This window comes from Octopus bimaculoides, unplaced genomic scaffold (genome assembly GCF_001194135.2).
Source record: "Octopus bimaculoides isolate UCB-OBI-ISO-001 unplaced genomic scaffold, ASM119413v2 Scaffold_5899, whole genome shotgun sequence".
NCBI lineage: Eukaryota > Metazoa > Mollusca > Cephalopoda > Octopoda > Octopodidae > Octopus > Octopus bimaculoides.
Window position 1 is genome coordinate 11,532 of NW_026380419.1, and position 7,027 is coordinate 18,558.

General features: G+C 32.8%; 1 long non-coding RNA gene across 1 annotated transcript in view; it reads left to right on the plus strand.

Annotated features, from left to right (window-relative positions):
- Positions 1-6,592, plus strand: part of LOC106883915 (uncharacterized) — a 12,570-nt gene extending 5,978 nt beyond the window's left edge. Inside the window, exons 2-5 of the long non-coding RNA XR_001411177.2 lie at positions 969-1,013; positions 2,661-2,786; positions 3,205-3,249; positions 6,459-6,592. This is a non-coding gene — a long non-coding RNA (uncharacterized LOC106883915). The remainder of the gene's footprint in view (positions 1-968; positions 1,014-2,660; positions 2,787-3,204; positions 3,250-6,458) is intronic.
- The last annotated feature ends 435 nt before the right edge of the window (positions 6,593-7,027 follow it).

The window sequence follows — 7,027 nt, forward strand, 5'->3', positions numbered from 1 at the left end:
TATATATATATATACATGTATATTTATATATATAAGTATATATATATATATAAATTTATATATATATATACATGTATATTTATATATATAAGTATATATATATATATAAATTTATATATATATATTTATACATTTCTATCTATCTGTCTGTCTGTCTGTCTGTCTGTCTGTCTGTCTGTCTGTCTGTCTATCTATCTCTTTCTCTCTCTCTATATGTATATATACAGTTGAAATTTATAGAAAAACAAAAGACTAAGACAGGTGTATGAATAAAAATCAAGTGTATTAGTGTGACGCTCGAGAAAATGAAAAAGTTGTGAACACTTCGAGCCTACGCTCTTCAGCAAAAAGAAATGAGAAAAAATAAACAGAGAGAATGAAGAAAAAAAAAACTTGTAGATTTCAGTAGTCCATCATGGCGAAGAAACACACACATACACACACAGACACACAGACACAGACACACACACATATATACACACACACACACACACACACACCCATATTTATATATTTATACAAATGTATTTATGTATGTATATGTGTATATATATATATATATATATATATATATGTATATTTGTATAAATTTATTTATACACATTGAAATGGATATTGCCTGAACTAATATTCTGAAAAGAATACAGTATACATAGATTACAAAAATAAGTAACAGTATAATAGAATTGCATACTTATGTATTCTCCAGCATGGTAATACTTTGTTAGAGAGGTTTCTTTTGTCGTTCTCAGTCAGAGAATCTGTACACAAGGAAACATTCAGTGAAAGATACACATATTTAAATAAACTTACACACAAGGAAGTAAATCTACCTCATGTCAATTAGAAATGTTTTAAATAAAGTATAACGTCCAAGAAAACGTCATATTACACTGTTTCTTGCTTATTTGATTGCAATATATTGGAATCACTTAATATATTCTTTCTTTCTTTCGTTTGAAATAAAGGGATTAGCCGGTGTTCCTGGAGCTACTGGAGCCACTGGAGAAGTGGTAAGTAGAAGATACCACACTTTATCGACATTACAGGTTTAATGACGCGCATGCACGTTTTAACACTTTAAATGACAGCACTTTTAGAACATTCCATTTAATACCTCTAAGTAATGACTGGGGATCTTAGATACAGTAGCCCTCAAATCATACCATACCGTCTTAATTAACGACTGACACATTGAAATAATGCATTTGTAAATGTGATAAATTTGAAAATCAAAAGGGATAGTTGCTGCTTAAGTGACATTGATTATCGATCAGCTGAATCTTTAGTAAAAACTGCTCCGCAATTAACATCGACAATGACACCATAATGTGACAGAGTTAAGTACAGAACGTCTGTTAAGTCGAAATTGCAGCTATATTTTTTCAAATTCTTAATAAAGAAAGAGACCATTTGAAATTGTTTCCCAAGATGTGTTATAGCTTGTAAAAGTAAACAATAAATTGTCTTTTGTTGCCAAGAAGCTCAATGAGAGAAAAACGAAAAACAAGTTATGAAACAAGTCGTTAGTTACACCTATGAGAAGACATTATGTTTCCTTCTACTTCAACAAAGTCATTTGCACTTCGGAAAACTTTACGCACCAACGAGTGAAGCTCTACATTGACGGCACAACACGTTCTTTTAATAAAATTCAGTTTCCATTTGATGAAGTAAAATGTGAAATGATTAATTTAGACAGAAATTAGACTCTCGGAATTCAGTAAGACTTTAGGAATTATCCGTTTGGCATTATTTATGTCATTGATTATTGAGATGTTATTCTGATCAGTTTATTTGTAAAGTATATCCGTACAAACATTTGATTTAGAAATATGATTTCTTATTAGACCTTTAGAAAATCAACAATGTAAGTCGGCATTAACAAAAAATAAAAGCCTTAATGTGCATGACGAAAATATGAAGCTTATACAATACAAGATTTTCATTCCCGGACTGGATAGTATTCATAAATCATCCACGCCTTTAAACTAGGAACACCTGCCAACATTTTATAAATGCTCTTTTATAAATGTTATTACTGCTAGAAAGCGCAGCCAAATACCCTTACACCTAACTTAAAATAGGAAGAACATTTTCCAGTTGGAAAATCTATGACAATATCTCATTACCGATCCAGGATTATACAAACACAATAACAAAATAACACCAGAAAAGTAACATAGCACTTTTTAAGTTACTGGTGTTAGCTATATTGATGTGGAATCTATATACATACAAAATGAGTGCATTTTACACCAAAAGTGAGCATGAGAGTTTCCCTCATGGTAACTACCGTAGTATAGTTCGTTCTTACAGAAAATCCATATTTGAGTGGTATTAATTCTGTCTCTCGGTATTAATATTGCTCTGCCGTTCAGAGATATTTTTTAACAACCTCACTGGCTTATCGCGACACCAGCGCCTGTTCTGGCACTGGTATTCTATATATCGCTGGCGGAGATGAATCAGGGCTATCTCAAGCGAACGAGTGTCCGTCATTGACGAGACCAAGGAAAGTCGAAATCACGTGTCCTGGTATCGGCGCTGGAGGTAGCGGGGATTTATCTCCCCGCTAGCAATGTAAATATGTAAGAATATTTATGTATGTATATATGTTTGTATATGTCGTATAATTTCCATTTCTTGTGGTATTTCAGGGTGAAACTGGACCTAGAGGTCCTCAAGGTATTCCTGGCGTTATCGGGCCACAGGGTCCAGTTGCAGAGAAAGGAGAACGTGGTCTAAAAGGAGAGCGAGGAGCAACTGGATATCAAGGACTTCCTGTAAGTTTCAAATAATATTTCGTCCGCTTAGTTCAAATGTTACCAATCATTTTCCATTGTTTCAACCTCTTTTCTGAAGGAAATATGCAAAAATAAATAAAAATAGACTTTTATTTAATACGAAATCAGTGATTTCTTTCTTGTATACGCCCGCAACTATGTGTTGCGCATAAGATATATGTGAGTTTATACATATGTATGTACATATATACGGATGTATATGTACGTGTATATGTACACATGCACAAACACACACACACACGCACGCACAAAATACATACAACTACAAATACGCAACATCGTTATTTGAGGATTCATGTATATGTAAGAAATCAATAATATATATATGTAATTGTGTGTGTGTGTTTCACTTTGTGTACGTATGTATTGCTAACTTTTTCACTTTCTTTCTATTAAGGGTCTTCTTGGAGAACCTGGACGACATGGCCGCGACGGAATACCAGTAAGGGACTATTATTCATTATTGTTATCTTCATTGCCATTGTTATTGCACCGTGCATATAAGTATAAATACGAACACATATAAATATTAATTCATGCGTGTGTATATATATATATATATATATATATATATATATATATATATATATATATATATATATGTATATATCCATATACACACATACACACACCTGAAGAAAGTTTTTTCTTATTTTGGAAATTATCAATTATATACAAAATTCTTTAAAAACATTTGGAAACAAAACAGAGCAGCACAAATCTTTTGGAAATATTCTTTCGCTGTTTATAGCTTTTCAAACATACATATTATGGAGCAATTTGTAAAAAAGCAAAATGTTTTTAGTAGCGGTGTTGATTATTTCCGGTTTAGTTTCAGATTTAGAAATCTTATATATTTTCCACACTTTTAGCCTCTCATAGACAATCATTTTCCCCCTTTAAGTCGTTTGATGTTCACTATCTAAGAAATGAATCTTTGGTTTGTTGCTTTAAATATTCTCACCCCATGTATTAATTTTGATTCTGTATCGAGAGATTCCTAAACGAATTGATATTAGAAAGATCTTCATTTGTGCTGGAAAACAATTACTTCTTCTTTGAAAACCAATATTATCTTTAACTAAAAAGCTTGACAATGGGAGCGACAGTTGCACCCACGTTTGCATTACTATTAATGGGATTTCTAGAAGAAAATATCTATGCAGTTCTGAGATCAATATTTTCAAGCCTATTTGAAATAAAACGAAAAAAATTCCTGGATGACTGCTTCGAATTTTGAAAGAGAAGTAATGATTTTACAACAGGAGTCGGTGAACCGAGGTAAATTACCCCACTTGGGGTAAAAATGAAGTTCTTGTGGTTAATGAGGACTTATTAGACATAAGTAAAATTATATAAAAAACGTGTTCCTTGTTACGACAGGAAATTTTCTGTTGGCGACACTGCATCTATCCAATGTAATGGACGTGTAAATAGATTCATATAAATAGATTCAATAAACCTTTTGAAATCAAAAAATCTATGATTTTCTTCCTTTCAAATCAAGGGGATAACGTCGGCGTGAATAAATATATTTTGGGGTGATTGATTAGAAAGTTCTCCGACTCATGCCTTACAGGATATCTTAAATCAATAAACAGCATTCATGGATTGATCCAGTTCACTATGGACATTATGGAAATGAGCGAAAAGAAACTTCTGTTGGACGTTCTCAGTTTCAGTCATACAGACAAACCTTCAAAATGGGGGTGAAGACAAAAACAGAGACAAATATTCTTTATTTCCAGGATCCTGGAAACCATAAAATCTTACGGCCAAACAATGCATTCCGGTCCTACACCAAACATCGAATCTCAGAAACAATAAAAGAATTGCTAATTATCAACAACATAAGATAGCCACCGAGTCTAAAATGACCCTTAAAAAAAGTAAAATTTATGTTAGAAGAAATAATGTTGGTAACAAAATGTGGAGACTTCCGTTGTGGGATGAGCGAATTAATAGAACAGAGTAAATCCCAAAATTCAAGCACGGAAAGAATTGATGGTTAATGCAAACATGAATTGCAAACCAAACATTCATTTACAGCATCATATGCCCACAATACAATGAGAATTATGTCAGACAAACAGGATCAAAATTAATACACTGAGTATATAAACAACAAATCAAAGATTCAGCTCCCAGAAATATTCCATATAGTGAGCATTTAGACATTTGTGCAAATGGAAAATTCAAATTATTCCATTTTTTTTTCAAAATAAAGAAAGAAAATGATCAACTAGGGAAGGGAAAAGAAGAATATAAGAATTCTAAATCTTAAACTAAAACCGAAATACTCAACACCGATACTAAAAACAAATACCACTATACAGATTATTCCATAACACTTGTTCTTGAAAATCTGAAAGCAACGGAAGCGCTTACGCTATACGAAATCTTGTTTCCAAACGATTTGTGTAGTTCTGTTGAATTCAAATCTCACCGAGGTCAACTTTGCCTTTCAATCTTTCCGGATTTAGGAAATAGAGTACCTGTTACAGTACTGTAGTTGATATAACTACCTATTGCCTTTTCCGCCAAATTTCAGGCCTTGTACATATCGTTAATGGATCTAACAGATTGGCAAAATCGTTAGAAAGTCGGTAAAGTTGTCATACGTTACTAATTCCGGCTCTTTTGGTTTTGGACTCAAATCCTAGCGAGATGAACTTTATCTTTTTAACCTTTCAAAGTCGATAAAATAAAGAATCTGGCAAGTATTGGCGTTCATGGTTTCAACTAATTCCCTCACACAAAATATGTGCCTTTGCTAGAAAATTGATAAGTATATTGGGAGGGTATTTACATTTAAATCACGCCAAGTCAGCCATTTCGTTACATTTTCTCCGGGGCTGAGAAAATAAAGCAGTCAAGTACGTTAATCAAATATATGAATCCCATCTCAAAGTTGTTGTAGCTATGTAACACTATTTACAACTTTTGCTTATGGTGAAAGAAGGGTATAACTGGTAGATTTAGGACAATATCGGACATAAAGTCTTGGTTTATTTTCATTGCCATGCTTTGAATTCTAATTTCAAAATTATTAGTTCAATGTAGTCAAGAACCACTTTTTAAGTTAGGAATATTCAAGATCTGTGAAGTGTCAAAGAAAAAAGGTACACTACCGATCTAAATGAACTGCAGTATTGAGATATTCTTCATTTCATTGCCTTGTATTCAAAACCTTCTTAAATCCATAGTTTTCTAAAGAAATTTTATTGTGGTCAACTATGCGCTTTTATTCTCCGAACACAGTTTCAAAAGTACCAGTCGATACCAGTCAACTTCTGGAGTCGATTAGAAAATGAATTATGTTACCGCTATCCCGTCACTCACATCAATTCCTAGCCTTGTGCCAAAATTAATTCGTTCTCTAAATTCCATTTTGCATCAAATTTATACGAATCTTTCCAGAAATAACAACCGAATTTCATTAAATCACACCCTTCTTGAGCTTGTGTCAAAATTTGAAACTCATTAAATCACACTTTAAAAATAAAGAGAATGTTGGCAAATGTAGCTTAGATATAGATGAAGACGGATCATAGTTTTGCATGGTATAAATAGCAGCAATAATACAACAACGAAACAGAACAACATATTAATACTTTTTCTCCAGTTCTCTACTTTTTTCTTTGTAATTAGGGAGAGGATGGTGAGCCTGGACCTCAAGGACCTATTGGAGACCCCGGATGCAAAGGAGCGAAGGTAAGCTTTAACACGTTTTTCAATCATCAAATATATTAATTTCTAAGTTTAGTTTCTTCCAACCTCCATTTCCTGTTACTAATTTTGTTGTTAGAAGCTTACTTATCATCCTTCATTGTCTCGTAGACAAAAGACACTTGTAATAAGATATGACAGTGTAAAAATTAAAAAATTTAAATAGGCTCGCCTAAATCTCATAAACAGGGAAACAAAAATTAAACCTGATCCATTTTGATCACTTGTGACGAAAAGTACAGTCACTTGGATAAAGAAATATTGTCATGGTACAAGAGTTCGAAAATGAAAATATGTAAACATGGGTGATGTGAAGAAAAATCAGCGCACCAGGTATATTGAAAGCAAACAAAATAAATGCAAACATTAGCGTTATACATCTTACAATGCTTTGATCAGAAGTAAAACGCGACCCAGCAGAAAACTGTATATCATCATCATCACATCATCATCATCGTTTAACGTCCGCCTTCCATGCTAGCATGGGTTGG